This window comes from Danio aesculapii, chromosome 24 (genome assembly GCF_903798145.1).
Source record: "Danio aesculapii chromosome 24, fDanAes4.1, whole genome shotgun sequence".
Taxonomy (NCBI): domain Eukaryota; kingdom Metazoa; phylum Chordata; class Actinopteri; order Cypriniformes; family Danionidae; genus Danio; species Danio aesculapii.
This window is the reverse complement of record NC_079458.1, coordinates 33,709,020-33,722,438: the sequence shown is the minus strand read 5'-3', so window position 1 is coordinate 33,722,438 and position 13,419 is coordinate 33,709,020. Positions and strand designations below refer to the sequence as shown.

The 13,419-nt window shown below is 35.3% G+C and overlaps 1 long non-coding RNA gene across 1 annotated transcript in view; it reads left to right on the top strand.

Annotated features, from left to right (window-relative positions):
* Positions 1-217, top strand: part of LOC130218276 (uncharacterized) — a 1,080-nt gene extending 863 nt beyond the window's left edge. Inside the window, exon 3 of the long non-coding RNA XR_008835934.1 lies at positions 166-217. This is a non-coding gene — a long non-coding RNA (uncharacterized LOC130218276). The remainder of the gene's footprint in view (positions 1-165) is intronic.
* Positions 218-13,419: the final 13,202 nt, after the last annotated feature.

Sequence of the window (13,419 nt, the reverse complement as noted above, 5' to 3'; positions counted from 1 at the left end):
TTGATTATCATTATCCAGCTGGGTAACACTGAACTAATGACCTTTAAAGTGTCTAAAATCACTCACTTATTTTCTCATTTGCTTGTTTCTGATGTATCCATATTATGTGTAAATCATTATGACAGCTATAGACTAGAAATTTAAAGTTTGCTGTATCAAATCCAGGTAGCAGAGGGCCAGATTGAAACGGTCCCATGCACTTCACTTGCAATGCAGATCATCATTTCTGGACAGCTTTCTACTTACTGCTGTGGACATGAAAGGTTCAGCAGACTTTTTGCTCTGAATGAATGGCTATTAACATGGTGTGAAGAACAAAATCTGCTCTTTTTTAACAATTGGAATCTTTTTTAGGATCGTTCTAGGCTTGCCCATGCTGATGGGCTGCACCACAGCAGTACTGGAGCTGAATTCCTGTTGGACAACATCTTCAGGATGCTTTGACAAGTTAGTGAAAATGCACATTTTAGCCATGTAGACTTTTGCTCGTCCCACTTTAATCACAGTAATGCATATCTGGCTAACTCCATAGAAACTGTCTGTTCCTCCTATTATTAGATCAAGAATTTAATTTACTATGTGTTCTAGAAAAAAATCTATTAAAAATCAAACCAGAAAAATGGCAAATAAGTGAAAATACTTATTTTTTTTAAGTTCGGTCTTCTAAACGTCAGGCCACTTGCACCTAAAGCACATATTGTAAATGAACAGACAACAGTCTTAATGCAGTAATAATCCTAATCTTTATGTCTTACTGAAACCTGGCTTAAACAAAATGACTATAGTATGTTAGTTTAAAACGAAGCCGCGTTGAACTTGAATTAAATTATATTTATTACTAGATAAAGCAGCATAGTGCTTGGGTAATACATTTAAAATTAATAGTTGTTCAATTAAAATAATATTTATAAAGTGTCCACCAAATTATAGTTTTTTTTTACAGAGTAGTGAGTTAGTTAGTTAATACCACCTCACAAATAAACATGGTTTAAAGTAAATTTAAATTTTGTCATCATTTACCCACCTCTAATATGTTCCAAACCTGTTTGATTTTCTTTCTTTAGTTGAGCGCAAAACATTATATTTTAATTAAAGCTGAACATTTTAACAGTTAAAAATAAATTATAACCATTAGAACAAAAGTATGGATTGTGGTTATAGGTTTTCTGTTTTCAGTTCAACAGATGAAAGAAACTTAAACAGGATTGGAACAAGTGAAGGTTGAGTAAATGATGACAGAATTAAATTTTTTGGGTGAACTGTCCCTTTAAAGTGGAAGTGAAGCACTCAGTCAAGTTTACATTTATTTGTAAATTAATTTCCAGTTTAGTGAAAATATAATAAACAAACTCGATTAATGTAACCATTATTGAAGAAAAGAGCATGTTTTACAACAGTTTATATTTTTAGAGCTAGGTTGCAGCTATTTTGGAATATCACTGTCTGATGTCACAAGGTTGGTTCCGTTCCCTCAGCTGAACAGATACAGTGGAAGTAATGGACTGAACACGGAGACTGGAAAGCCTAATTTAACACAATGCGTGAAGTTTTGGATGTGCATCACAGAGCTAGTGCAAATACAAGCATTACATTTACAGTTAAAGTCAGAATTATTAGCCCCACTTTGATTTTTTTTTTCTTTTTTAAAATATTTCCCAAATGATGTTTAGCAGAGGAAGGAAATTTTCACAGTATGTCTGATAATATTTGTCCTTCTGGAGAAAGTCGTATTTGTTTTATTACAGCTAGAATAAAAGCAGTTTTTAATTTTTTTTAAAGCCATTTTAAGGTCAAAATTATTAGCACTTTTAAGTTATATTTTTTGGATAGTTTACAGAACAAACCATCGTTATACAATAACTTGCCTAATTAACCTAATTAACCCAGTTAAGCCTTTAAATGTCACTTTAGGCTGAACACTAGTGTTATGAAAAATATCTAGTAAAATATTATTTACTCTCATCATGGCAAAGATAAAATAAAACAGTTATTAGAAATGAGTTATTAAAACTATTATGTTTAGAAATGTGTTAAATTGGGAAATTAGAGAAAAAAAAAATAAACAAGGGTGCTAATAATTCAATGGGGCTAATAATTCTGACTTGAACTGTATGCCCGAAACATAAAAATACATTTATACATTTTAAAATTTGTCTTTTATTACCGATCGTTTGATGTGCTTTGGTCCACTCTCTGTATTACGATGCCTGACTGCCCTCAATGTCTTTAACAAGATCTGGTACCTGACGTAATGGAGGCGGGTACTTTCACTTTTCACTATATAGCCCCTCACTTCTGTTCATGTTCAAACCAAACTAAGATCGGTTGCGTTTTTTTACTTCACAGGTTTTTTCGTGCTTCATATTCAATGTTGAAAGATTATTGTAATCGTTGCATTAGTCTGAATGTAAATCACCGTCCCAGGCAGCGCTGCACCAGTGTGAGAGAGTAGACCAAAGCATATCAAATGAACAGTATTTAAAAAAAAAAATAGTAAACATATAAAAAAAAGTTTCGATTTTAGACACAAGTCTGTTCCTTGTATTTGTACCAGCTCTGCGATGCATGTCCACAACTTCACGCATTGTGTTAAATTCGGCTTTTCAGTCTTCATGTTCAGTCCATTATTTCCACGATATCAGTTCAGTTGAGGGAACGGAACCAACCCCGTGACGTCAGACACAGCGACATTCCAAAATAGCTGCACCCTAGCTCTAAAAACTACAGTAAAACATGCCATTTTCTTCTAAATGGTTACATTAATCGAGTTTGTAATATATATTTTTATTAAAGTAGAAAACAATTCGCAAAATAATGTAAACTTGACAGACTGCTTTACTTTCATTTATATATTTAAAAAAAACAAGACCAACTTTATATTAACTTTATACTTAAACACAGTACTTAAAGTTAAATTAATAATATGGTACAATGCACTTATTAAGTATTGTATATACATGTTTTTACATTGTATTATTGTAAAAACTTATTGTTGAGCCCTGTAATATTAATTTCTGTATTTTGAAGGCCACTTAAATTTAGTCTAAAAACAATATTTGACCTTCATGCATAATTGATTTAAATTTGTAACTTATATAATTTTCTCTTTATTTAATGTGTTTTAATCAACTAATGGTTAATTTAAAAAAAAAAAAAGCTAATAACTACAACCTGAATAAAATAACAATATCGCAAATGCAGTACACTCAAAATTATAGTGCATTATCTGTGTGAATGAGTGGGAAAATATGTGGGGTGCACTAAGGAGGGAGTGGTTTCACACACAGCTTTTGTGTTGTCTTATTTCTGCTTGTGCTCAGATATTTGAGAGGTTTACATTCTATGGATTTTGTCTTTATTGATGTATATGGGCACTCTGCAAGCAGTGAAAAAAAATCCTTTTATAAAAATTGAGACAATTCCTAATTTTATTGATGTTTTCTTTTGTTATTCAGAAATGTTTTGCATATCTTTTGTGAATATGTCTTGATAAGTAAAAAAATGGCTCTGGCAATATTGTTAATTTCCTTTGTTTTCATAACTTCTCAGGTTAACTACTTTTTAATTTACTTTTATAGGGACACCTCCAATGTGAAGCAGTGGACAGCTGAAGATGTTGTTGGCTGTTATTGCTAGACATTATTTAAATTTGATTATTTGCATTAAAATGTATATTACATTATTAATCATATTATGTGAATGTAATTGTGATGTATATTGATTAATAAAAGTAATTATTTGTGAAAAATGCGATTGTATTTTTAAAAAATCTATAAACATGTATAGATAGATAGATAGATAGATAGATAGATAGATAGATAGATAGATAGATAGATAGATAGATAGATGTCTATTGAATTTGTGATTAAACATGTTTGCACAAACCATAAATTAAGAGAGATAGGAAAAACAAGCATTAAAAAATAAAATGGTGCTTCAAAGCACTCAAGGTGGTTCCTGGTCATTCTTAATAAGAGGGTTCCTCAGAGAACTGCTCCTTTTGAAATGGTGCCTAGAGGTTCTTTAGAGGGTTCCGCCAGCGTGGCAATGTGAAGAACCCCATAAAGTGCCTCCATGAACCTTTCATTTTTACAGTGTTAATAAGAGGGTTCCTCAAGGAACCCTTGAAGTTCCTCAAAGAACTGCCCTTTTTTTATATGGTGCCTAGAGGTTCTTTAGAGGGTTCCGCCGGTGTGGCAATGTGAAAACCCCCAAAAAGTGCCTCCAGGAACCTTTAATTTTTACAGTGTATAACGATGGTTTGTTCTGTGGACTATCGAGAAAAAAATAGCCTAAAGAGGCTAATAATTTTGACCTTAAAATGGTTTCAAAAAAATTAAAACTGCTTTTATTCTAGCCGAAATAAAACCCATAAGACTTTCTCCAGAAGAAAAAATATTATCAGACATTCTGTGAAAATTTCCTTGCACTGTTAAACATCATTTGGGATATTTTTAAAAAAGAAAAAAAATTCAAAGGGGGTTTAATAATTCTCATTTCAACTGTATATAATCTGAAATAAAAAAATAATGCAATAATAAGCTACCGATCCTCCAAATTGTTATTGTTATTGTGGTGTATGATCTTAATTATTGGACATTTGGATTAAATGTTAATTTAACAATTTGGCAAAGGCTTTAATGCAAAATAGCGTAAAATTTAGACCAAATGATACAATTTAATATTTCCACTGATCATTAGAACTGTATCTTTAAACCATTATCATTAAATCTCTGCATATGTATAATCCCAGTCATCAAACTTTAAATAAATTTAAAGTCTTTGCAGGCAAAACAACAGACCCATTGTCAGTTCCGCAGTGATGCATTAAGCACAACTCAGAAGTCACTTGCTGTCAGTCAGCCTTTCAATTTGTTTGTGTGACCAACATCTCACTCAAATCTCCAATTGTGCAAATCAAATTACTAGACTTCAATAGCAAAACTAAATGAAATGATCGTTTTAATTATAAGCAGCTATAAAATGTTGCTAGTTACAATAATATGGCTGACAAAGCTTAAAGTGATAGTTCACCCACATCAGAAAATTCTACCATCATTTAATCGGCCTTTATTTGTTCCAATCCTGTTTGTCTTTTTTTCAGTTGAACACAAAAGAAGACATTTTAAAGAAATCTGGAAACCTGTGACCATTGACCTCATAGTGTATGATTTCCTACTATGAAATCAATAGTTACAAGTAGGGGCGTAGCGGACATTTTAAAAGTGGGGGGATGGCTGTATGAGATCATATGTTCATATAATTATTAATCACCTGTTTCTAAATGATCTGTCTCTAAAAGTGAGGGGGACGGATCCCCCCGTCCCCCCTGGTTGCTACGCCCCTGGTTACAAATTTTCAGCTTTCTTCAAAATACCTTTAACAGAATAAAAAACAGTGTAAAGGTTTGGAACCACTTGAGAGAGAGTAAATCTCTTTAAACTATTTTATTATGGCACAAAATATCTCAGGAACATTTTTTAAATATTTTGACAAATGTGAATACTTTCAAACATATTAGCAAACTCTTCTGAAACTTATCATTTAATCTATGTTCTGTCTAGAATCAACTAATAAAATATTTTCTAATAATTATTTTCTATGGACATGCCCAGCTTTATTAAACCAGCATGTAATGCAGATTTACTGTGCTGTCAATCATACCTAGAAATAAATGGTTTTGCTGCACATGTACAGTAAAACAATGCAGCAAAGCTACAAAGCCTGCTTGTTCTAGTTATACACATGGTTAATACACAGATTTGCATATAAAATTCATAATCATACAGCACACCATCCACACAACACCACTTTAATGAACTCGTTTTTTCAAACATTATTCTCAAGTCTGACCGCATATGAGGCTGCCCTCCTTAACATATTCTTCTTCATTTTTTTTCTGTGTGAAGCACGCTGGGGGAAGTCTCAGTGAGCTAGCAGGACCGCCACACTCTCACAGATTTGACAGTGTTTCCTCGGGCTATTCCAGCACGGCTGGTTTGAGAGACAGAAGCTTCTGTAGTGATGAACACCATGAAATGGCCCTGTAATGAATAATCACTTTGGTATATGTTTCAGTCAGGCCAAGACGCCATTAGCAGAGTCTGTCTCGCTGGGCGGAATCAATTCACACACAAACACACACACACACACTTTCTCGTATTCACTGTTTACAACACTGTCACATCTGAACTGGACGACTGTGTTGCAAATGCGAAACATTTGCCTTTTTTATCCTCCGTAGTGCAGAGTAGTGATCAACTGTTTACATCACTGACCTGAACAAGATTCACGGCAATTTCATGGCAAATGAAGACACGCTCAGTGGAAATAAATATCTTCCAAATAATACAGGAGAGTATTAAAAAGGGTTTACAGTAACACAACGATGCAGGCCACCTAATGTGTATTTGACGCTTACCTGTATGGGCTTAATTGCTGTGTCAATAGCATAGCAACATGCTAACATCAAACTCCAGTGGAAATCAGTTGTGACTTCAGTGCACCTCATGTAAGGAAAAATATTTCTGTTTAGTTGTTGCTTACAGTATGTAGTGAGCCTTAAATTAAATTCTGAGGTAACATTTCAATTAGGATTTGTAAACCTTATAAATACCCTCATATATGTAGGCATTAGACTCTAAGGTGGCTCACTTTGGTTTATAACAGAGCCATTTTTAAGAGTGTGTGTGTAGGTGTCACGTCCTCTCAATGTTGGGCCCATGATGAGTCTCTCTCTCTCTCTCTCTCTCTCTCTCTCTCTCTCTCTCTCTCTCTCTCTCTCTCTCTCTCTCTCTCTCTCTCTCTCTCTCTCTCTCTCTCTCTCTCTCTCTCTCTCTCTCTCTCTCTCTCTCTCTCTCTCTCTCTCTCTCTCTCTCTCTCTAATTAGACTGATCAGATGTTGCTATCATGACATTTAAAGGCCTCGTTCTCTTTCCAGTCATGAGCTGCTGTCATAACACGAGTTGACAGGCACATACATCAGATGAACCACGAATGAAAAATCACTGACTTTTCTTGATAAGCATTAATGTGAACTTCAGTCCAAATGGTAAAAAACTGATCTTTTAGTGCAAAATCTGTAACATGGTGAATTTTATTCAAATAATATTTTGTCCTGTGAAGCACATTGAAAATCGACTGAAATGAAAACAAACTTACGAATTAGGGCTGGGCGATAAAGCAAAAAACAATTATCATGATATCATGTTTCATATCATTTGGTGTCGATAATTATTCAATATTTCTTTATCAAGCCATTTAGGAATGTAAGGTTTTTTTAAACCACTTTATTTTAATTTACCAACATTACTAAGGCAAATAGTTTTAACAGTCAAAAACAAAACTATCTATCTGATCTCTTTGTAATAAAATAAACATAAGGGATAAAGAGACTCTTTAACTTGATAAATAAAATGTTACAAAGTGTGTGCAATGGTAAAGTATAAATGCTGTACAATCAAAGCAAACCTTAAGGTGTCAATATAATAACGATACGTAAACCTCAAACTCTGTAAACAACACAAATTACGATAATCAACTCTGAGCTTTCAAGTAAAGGAACTAACCATGATTATTCAACTACATATTGCAACATTACAAACTGTGAAGTTGGATGACTACTGTACCCCTCTGTGCTAAACAAACTTTCAAATGGGGTGCTGGTGGTTGTGATGCACAAGAAAAGAAACCAAAAAGCCACTCTGGTGACATCCTTGCATAGTTTTTTTTTTTTTACAAGCTCATGGTTTCCTCCACCATCTTTAATGCACTTTGCGCTCTGCGCTCGTGCTCCCCTGGCGTCTTTCTGTAACTAGGCGACCATCAACCGTTTTCTCAGAGGAGGACAAACGGACAAACTGTTGCTGCAGCTCTGATACAAGTTTATGGAGAAAATGAAAAAGCACTGCAGTGTTTGGGTGCGCTGTGTTTGTCTGAGGTAATTAGTCTACGGCTATAACTGAAATGTGTATATTCCATACAAAGTGTGAAGCAGATTGGTTAGTGATTCATAGTCTACCCACATGAATCACAGTGTGCATGTGGCATTCTGGAAAGGTCAGATGTTTTTCAACTAGGTGTTCCTGGAAAATGTCGCTCCCTGTTTGCACCACAAGCCACGTACCTCTTTTGGAAAAGACAAACTTACACCCTAAGCTTGTAGGCATTCCTTCCAAGGCGCATGCTCAGCAGCCACATTTTAATAGAACTATAGCGCTTCATACCGAAACTTCGTACCGAACATTTTTTTTAAACCGTTATACACAATGGTGTACGGTCAACAATTACAGATACCGTTTTTATCATGCAGCCCTAAGACAAATCATTTTAACAATCCATCAGGCTAGAAGTTCAACTTAAAAATTCAACCCAATGCTTGTGATTGTCCATTTTTGACCCAAAATGGGATATACTCAATTGTCTTAACCCAATCGTGGGTCAAATTTTGACAAATGTAACTGTTTAGTTAAAGAAATGTAAGTTATAAATTAAACCCAGCAGTTGGGTTGGTCCATATTTGAACTAAGTATTGAGTTGAAGCAATTCAGTATTTTTAAAGTGTACTTTTTCGGAAAAACTTTTGTGTCTACGATGCCTACAATGTCTCAAAATGGCATCAAGACAGCCCATATTAACACTATAGGTAATATTTTAGCGTTTGAGTTTAAAAATTGCATTAATACTTTATGGTCACCAATTTAGCAAACACACCCAAACGTAGGCCTCTGTGTATGTTTTTATGGTACAGTCTAGTGTATCTGTACTTGCCTAGACCTCTGGACCCCTGGCTACATCTTCCATCAAACCTCCATCAAATCTGAGACATTTTCACTCACTCACTCTCTCTCTGGCCCTTTCTCTCCGCTCCATAACCCATTTATCTCCAGATAACTTTGTCAGATTGTCAACCAAACTCTCCGGTGGGAACTCTGCCCAAAGCCTATTAAGAAGGAATAAACTCCGTCCTCACTGGGCACTGACAGGCAATACCTTTCCCGGAGCGTTACTGTGACGATGTTAACAGCGCTCTTGTTACTGTAGCCACAGCCAGACGGGCCAGTAATCACATTTCCAACAGTAAACGACAGACATATTTCATTGATTACATAAAAGAGTAGAATTGCTTTCCCCTGACCAGATGTAAACCCGCTTTAACATGGCTGTGATTGCGTTGGATGTCTTGGCATGGATTGAAGGACGTCGGAGAGAAACGTATACATTAACAAGGAGATGCGGAGAGGTTTTCTCTGTGGTCGTGGCGATTCCAGCCTCATGAATAATTAGCGCGTGTTAATGTTGAGTGTTGCTGATTGAGTCAGAGCCGCTTTTGAAGAGTGCTGTGCTGAAGGGGTTATACCGACAGGAGGGAAACGGCAGCCGTAATTGAGTCAGGGAGAGAGAGACGGAAAAGAGGAGGGCATTTTAGCCCCGTCTGGCCACTTTTTGTGTTTTTTGAACCCCTTCATGTTCTGGCCTTGGGAATAGACTGTTATTCTTCACTTGCCGGGATGTCTTTGCCCTACATTTACATCCATTATAACCGAATCCTATTTAAGAAGATTCCTTTTTGTTAGATTTGAGGAAGCAAATTCCACTGCATCTGTATTTATAACAACATTTATAAGGGTGCTTGGCTTATATGTAAAATGACAGCAGGGATGACAACAATGGCAGCCGTGAACCACAAAAGCGGTAGTCGACCACCGTGCTGTTTTTCGCTCTCTCTCCAGCAAAACCCCAGTTTAGCGACGTAATGACCCAGAACTAATGGCGCCCCATTCATTTAGCTCTATCAATGTCAATGTCACACACGCTCAGAGAAGACTGCATACATCTAACCATGCATGTATGTATGTATGTACGTACGTACGTATGAGAGTCATTACCGACCATTTTATTACCTGAGGTTGGGATTGTAAAGTAGAATAAACAGCCAACTAACAAAGGTTGTCAGGACTAGCCGCTCATAAGTGCTGGTACTTCACCATTGACCATTTGTGCAATTCATGTGTGTAATTGGTTAGTACATTTTTTATGCTGCACCAAGGAAGACAGAGTCGAAAAACTAAAATTATGTCAAAATCAAGAGCCATCCAGCAAAATAATTCTACATAATAGCTTTAGGAATTAGCCAATGGCCAAACAGGCCTATTTTAAAATTTACTAAAACTATCTGGAGTCATAAAATAATTCATAAAGTTCATACAGGGATCATTTAATCAGAAATGTAATTGTTTATACTCATTATGAAGCCATTCCAAGCTAGTTTGACTCCCCCCCCCATGATTTAAAAAAGGAGATATTTAGCAAAATGTTTAAGTCATGATCACAAAATAAAGTGGCCGAAGAGCTATCTAAAATAGGAACCTAGGAGACAACTAGAACTAAAACTAAGTAAGAGATGTGTAAACATTTCAACATAGACTCATTCTGAAAACGTAGCCCTATATACATTTCTGGAGATCATGAATTATATATCCAAAGGATTGTATGTCTGCATATAGTCTTTAAAACAAATGCTATAGGGCGATATGACGCTGTTCCTTTTCTGGGTTACCAGCTGACCACTTACCTCCATGTGGACGACTTTTCCACCGTTAAACGATTTGTCCAGTGGCTAGTTTTGTTACTCGAAGGATTTGAGACACCTAGTGGAGTTGACTATGTCAACGGCGTTCAAGTCCGGTGAAGAACGCTTCCAGAAAGCAGGTAAAGCCCCGGTCAGATCACACGATTTTTATTATCGGTTACGAAAGTCGTTATGTCAGATTATGCGACTTTGTTTCTTGATAAAATCTTGACTTGTCATGGGTAACAAATGTGCCAGACTACACGTTTCTTTACAATCATTCATCCTGTGACATCTACGACGAATGCTATTTCCCAAAGCAGTCATGAACAATAACGTGTTGCTATTACAATATTTCTTATCTCAATTAAATTTTTTTTAAAATCTTATTTCAATCTCAATAAACACCGATGCTGGCTGACAACTAACTACATTATTTAAAGGCATTCGTTATGACATTAATAGGATCAAACTTTTATGTTTCCTTTTTAATTTCTTTGAATTTCTTTGAAATTTTAATCTATATTTTTCTGCCAATGTTGCTATTAAACAGTTCCAAAAACAAAAATGGAATCTTAACTCAGAGTTGATAAATTTTCTTTCATCATTCTTTAAAACTCTTAAAAAAAAAAAAAAAAAAAAAAAAAAAATATATATATATATATATATATATATATATATATATATATATATATATATATATATATATATGTCCCATGGAAGGAAAGTGATGCACATTTAGCACACTTTATTTTCCTGTTTCAAAATGTATACCATTGATAACGTTATGACTGCAACACATTAAAAGCATATTGCAGTGATAGAGTAAAATCTACTTGTTCATGGTTATCTGGTATAGAGTAAAACGATTCCAAAAAAAAGGGGTATAAAAAGAAACACCGCCCTGTATTTTTGGTCTTCCTGCTGGTGAAGTACATCTGTTCCTCCACTACAGATGTGAGCTAGTGTTCTTAGTTAACTCAATTACATGAAGCTTCCTCTTACAGGGCACAGCAAGACTCACTGACTACCACAACAAACCTCCAACATAGCACACAGTTAGCCAGAGGTTTGGAGAGGAAGTTCTTTGTTGTGTGAGAGAATTAGTTATAAGAATAACCGAAGATTCAGAGACATTGTTGAAAGCTTTTATTTCGCCTCGCTCATGTACCCTGAAGGCATACAGAGACCATCACTTTTAAAAGCAGCCATATGCATTTAGGTTGTTCCTATCTACTTATTTCCTATTGGTATTATCCACTTAAAGCAAGGAACCACACAGATGCATATCTCATAGGCTCTCACTTCCTGGAAACGGTTGTTAATGACATCATGTTGTGGTCTGCGATCAGGCCTGTCAGTCAGGGAGAGAAATGAAAGCCATGTTCATTCAAATACCTACACTGCTAGCAATAATTCTTTATAGAGTAGACTATAATAGTGCATATACAAGTAATACTGAAGCACAGGTCAATCGTTTAAAGGCATAGTTAATCCAATACAAAAAATTTACACTATTTTCTCGAATTTCTATTAATTATTTTCTTTTGAACACAAAACAAGATATTCTGAAGCATGTTGTCAACCAACAGACAGTGATGTGCAGTTTAGTAACAAAATACTATGGCAGTCAATGGCTGCTGCTTTTTAAACATTCTTGAACATATTTTCTGCTGTTCCACCTAAGAAAAAAATCTGAAACAAGTTTGGAAAAAGTAGAGGATGATTAAATGTTGACATACTGTTCATTCCTATCCATTTAAGTGGCTTATTTTGAACTTGTTTTAAGACAACTAACTTCAATTTATAAAGAAATCAATAAAAATGTAATTAATTTAAAGGGCACCTATGATGAAAATCATCTTTTGTAAGCTGTTTGGACAGTGTGTGTAGGTATAGTGTGTTCACGGTCATATTGGAGTGATATAAACACAATAAGTCTCTTTTATAAACTTCCTGACTTAAAAACCCTCCCATTTTGAGGCCCACCGCATCGTGATGTAGGAGTGTGAGTTCCCCGCCCACTGAATTGATGGACAGCTGCATATTAACATGTCTCCATGGTAACGCATATATTCATATCAACAAGACAGGACGTGTGCAAAGCAACTGGGATTAAAAGATCTGTTCAGCGCTCTGTGATCATCAATCACCATCAAATGTGATCACGAATGAGTTTAAAAGTTTAAAATGTTTTTAAAACAGCCTATGTTTTTAATGAATTACAGCGATTTACTTCAGCTTTACTTTATCAGCACAGCCGCTGTATAATTGTAAAAGAAGACGCTTCAATTCTGGTTTGTGGACTTAAATCAGGTTTATTTTGCACATTAACATAACAGATGTCCATACAGCAGTGGATATTACTGTGTATCCTGTGCAGTGTATGTGTGTGCACGTGCACGCAAACCTACTTCATAACGACTGTGTGTGACTCATCATTGCAGAAAGGCTTGAATTAACTCTGCAACAAATATATCAAATAACTGTTGGGAAAGTTCTTACTGTAGTAAGGGAGATACGCTTTATTCTTGTCTGTCACTGTGCTGTTTATCTACGTGAAGGCTACGGTTTTGACATACACGTGGGAACGGTGGGAGGGAAAAACCAGCTCATTCGCATTAAAGGCACAGGCAACAAAAACAGATACAATGCCATACAGCTCAAATTTCCCAGATTTAAAAAGGTATAATAAATAATCTGATGGGTATTTTGAGCTGAAACTTTACAGACACATTCTGGAGACACAAAAGATTTATATTAGATTTAAAATAGGTGCCCTTTAATGTAATGTTTATTTCTGGTACAGGTCTTTTTGTTCGTAGTATGGGTGTTTTGATGTGTTGTTT